The sequence below is a fragment of the Euphorbia lathyris genome, chromosome 7 (genome assembly GCF_963576675.1).
Source record: "Euphorbia lathyris chromosome 7, ddEupLath1.1, whole genome shotgun sequence".
Classification (NCBI taxonomy): domain Eukaryota; kingdom Viridiplantae; phylum Streptophyta; class Magnoliopsida; order Malpighiales; family Euphorbiaceae; genus Euphorbia; species Euphorbia lathyris.
The window spans coordinates 80,468,774-80,472,855 of NC_088916.1; the positions used below are offsets into that span (position 1 = coordinate 80,468,774).

Genomic DNA, 4,082 nt, shown 5'->3' on the forward strand with positions numbered 1-4,082 from the left:
ACGTGGACCAATAACAAATCTAGAGATATGCTCCTAATCCTCTATATAACATCGTAAAATACATAAAAGGGAAAGACACACATAGTATAAGCTAATCAAACATTTACACGTGGAAAGACTATTCAATGATAGGGATATTCCGGTTATTTATAAATAGTCATTCTTGAGATACCACAAGGTACGTAAGTACATACATAAACACTTTGCTTTCAAGTCTATTTTGCTTTCTCTAAGTAATTTAATGACTTAAGCATCGAAGAAAGGACATCAGACTTCGATCCTTCTCTGATCGTTTGTTCACTCCATTTAGGTGCTTCAAGTTTAACCTGATCGTTGCATTTTGTAGATTGAGAGACATCATTTGGTGCGATGGGCGTGGAACCTACTTCGTGTAAATGTCTCATTTAAATAGTTTTGTAGTTCAGCTGGTTCTTCAACCAAATCATGATATTCTAAGTACTTTGGCCACCCATAATCATGGCCTCGCTGATGCTAGTAGCAATATACTGGAGCCTCTCCATATCACGCCAGTATTAGATTAGAAGATCGATGCCTGTTTAAGATCTTTGGATCATGAGCAACGTCGATTTATGGATGAGATTACAAAGCAAGTGCCCCCCTTCAGCCTGTAGTGCGAGGATATGCCATATTAGACTAGTCATTATACCACCACTTTAGATACGGGAACTCCTTCACCCGATCCAACAAATCAGGAGGAGGAAGGAGACGGTGCTTGAAGGCCCATATTTGTGAAAATGATTAACCAATCAATATAATAGCAAAGCAGAAAGGAACAAAAATATACAAGACAAAAGACAAAAGGTGGATGAGATAAGCACATGTATCTAGACAACGATGTTGAGCTCCTTCAAGAGCTTGTTTTGCTTTCGGACGCATATATCCAAGCCGTGCATTAGATGAGCAAGGCCAATCACCTGAAGCAAAGTCAAGCATGCCTCATCACCTCCCATGGAAAAGACCGTCGCAGAAGCGATTCGTATTACGGTTCGAGCACACTACTCCACCTGTTTTGGATCGATAGGGTCAATCACCTGCTCCTCCCACCACTCCATCAGAGCCTTTAGTTGTATCCGATCAGATGTGAATGGGTACCCGATTAGCTTGGCGATCAATCTAGACTCCAGAGTACCATGAGTGAACCCCAAATCTTAAGGCAGAGCATCGCCTCCGAAAGATAGGCCCGTGATGGCAACAAAGTCGACAGTTGTAAGCGCCATCTCCCCCACACTCAGATGGAAAGTGTGGGTGGTATCCATCAAGTGCTCCACGAGTGTGTGGGAGATGACGATCACCACTGTTGACTTTGCTGCCATCACAAGCCTATATTTTGAAGGGGATGCTTTGCCTTTGGATTTGGGGCTCACTCAGTACTATAGAAGTCTAAATTGATCATCGAGCAGATTGGGTGCCCATTCCCATCTGATCATAGACAGCTGGAGGTTTTGAAGGAGTGGTTGGCGGAGCAGGTGATCGACCCTTCCAATCCAAAGCAGGTGGAGCAGTGTGCTCGGACCGTGATACTGATCACTTTTTCTGCGATGGTCTTTGCCATGGGGGTAGTGAGGCATGCTTGACTTTGCTTCATGTGTTAGCAGATTTGGACAAGGTCCCTTCCTACGATTGAGGGTCTACTGGCCTTGCTCATCTCATGCACGACTTGGACCTATGCGTCTGGAAGCAAAACAAGTTGTTGAAGGGACTCAACATCGTCGTCAAGGTACGTGTGCTTATCTCAGCCACTTCTCTCTTTTGTCATGTATGTTTTTGTTCCTTTTTGCTTTGATATTTTATTGATTGGTTCCTCATTTTCACATATCTAGGGGTTCGAGCATCGTCACCTTCCTCCTCCCGATTTGTTGGATCCGGTGAAGGAATTCCCTAGTCTGAAGTTGTGGTACAACAACTGGTCTAGTTTGGCGTATCCTCACACTACGAGCTGGACGGAGGCATTTGCCAGCGGACCTGGGATGATGTAATTGCACATACCCACATTCGTTATTCTATATATATGTGCAGTTTTATGCTTACGTGACAGTGTCATCTCTTTTCTTATTTGTTTTGTATCAGATCGGTGTCGACCCGTGGGGCAAGGAAGAGGGGTGGTCCCGAGCGATGATTGCTGCCAAATCCCGAATATACAACTGGTGTGTCATTACTCCCGGGTCTGGTATTTGGGAGAGAGGGTACGGAATTGGATCAAGGTTCCTATTATAGGACCCGTGTTGTCGACTGAGGGTGTTTATCCTACTTTTCATAGGAGCCTTCTCCCTTTTCGACTGAGGATCACGCCTCTAGTTAGAAGCCTTCTACTGTCGGACCTTCTATCAAAACTGATGCGGTGAGTGGTACCTGCATTATATATATATATATATATATATATATATATATATATATATATATATATATATATATATATATATATTGTTTGTCCTTATGGGAAGAGGAAGACATGACTAGTCACATGTCGATCTGGTCGAGGCCATTGTTTGTCTAGCGGTTCTGGGAGTCCTTATTTAGGCATGGCTGGTGCTCTAGAGGGTGGTACCCTAGGCTCACTTATTACCACCTTTTAGTGGCAATCTCCCTCATGAACACTATGGGGGCACTTTACACTCGGTATTTCGTGGCGGACTTGACCTACTATGTGGACTTTATTCCTCTTGGGACCACTCACATGAGTATTGACTCTTTACCTTCTTGGATCTTTGTTCTTTACGTTTTTCCGTTTATTCGCCTTTTTCTATCGCAGATCCCTGCTTCCCAAGGTGCTTACATGAACCAAGTCATCAATGCTATGAAGCACCAATGGCGCCTCGATAATCATGACTTCTCAGTGAGCTCTTGTTTATGTATGATATAGAATGAATGATATGTATGCATGTATGAATGCTATGCTTATCATCTCTCTTTCTTTTGTTATTTTGTTTTGCAGGCTGTTGTGAGGGAAGAGAGACGAAGGAATGCCGAGCTGACTCGCCAACTTTCACAGTAGTCCAATGCTTCTAGAAGTATGCGTACCATTAGTATGAATACTGACGATGAAGAGAACTGGGACACCGAGGAGAGCACATGTGAGGAAGATGATGAATCCCCCTGACCCTTTTGTTTTTTTTTTTAAATTTTTTGCGCAATGCGCTTACATTAAAGAAGAAAGAAAAATCCCCACCAGACCCGGATGTGATTCGAACCCATGACCTCCCAAGGCATAGGTAAGCTCTCAACCACTAGGCTAAGAGCTTCACCACATGTAGCCGTTTGTTGGCTACCATTTATCTGTTTTTTTTTCTTTTACTTTGAGCTCTATGGGGCGTAGTACATTATGGTCCTTCAGGATAATTTATAGTTGTGGTCTTTCGGGGCCATTTTAATTTATGTTAAATTGGGCCATTTGACGCCCCTCTTTTGAACTATTTTACTTCTGCCCATGTGATGACATCTATGCTTTTTCTTTTACCTTATTCTCTGCAAATGAAGGTCGATCATTGGGATACCTACGAAAGAAACCCCATTTTCACTAGTATACGAGCAGAAGCCGTCTTGCTAGTCGAGATCGAAGCGCAGTCATTGAGGGTAATCATGGAGGCCAAGACCGATGAAGACAAGTGGGTACAAAGCATTGATCGATGAGAAGAGGCTGAAGGCATTGGACCTAGGGATGACAACGGGTACTGTACCCACGGGTATCCGACCCTAATGGGACTACCCGTACCCTGTATAAAAGGGTATGAGATCAAAACCCCCCAGGGTACTCGTTGCCCGTCATAACTTTTTTTATATATTAATAAATATCATTGTTTTTTAGATGTAGGACGTGATATTTGAACCCCTAACCTTTTGTTTTTCAACTATTGAGTGATACCACTAAGATACTTTATTTTTATTAATTAAGGTTCAATTTGTTCAATTTTTAGATAGATAATTTATTAAATTTATACTTTGTTAAATTTGTAATATTTTTTATTTTATTTATTGATTCTTAACAGGTAAGGGTACCCGCGAATTAAATGGGATAGGTATGGGATGCAAAAAGTATACCCCTTATGGTAATGAGATGGGTATTG

At 42.2% G+C, this 4,082-nt stretch overlaps 1 long non-coding RNA gene across 2 annotated transcripts; it reads left to right on the plus strand.

Moving 5' to 3' along the window:
• Positions 1 to 1,339: 1,339 nt before the first annotated feature.
• On the plus strand, positions 1,340 to 3,437 carry LOC136235672 (uncharacterized). Of its 2 annotated transcripts, XR_010691872.1 has the most exons (4): positions 1,340 to 1,993; positions 2,089 to 2,359; positions 2,771 to 2,854; positions 2,954 to 3,437. It is a non-coding gene; the product is annotated as an uncharacterized lncRNA (long non-coding RNA). The 2 variants fall into 2 exon arrangements; XR_010691871.1 differs by lacking the exon at positions 1,340 to 1,993 and having other exon boundaries at positions 2,013 to 2,359.
• The last annotated feature ends 645 nt before the right edge of the window (positions 3,438 to 4,082 follow it).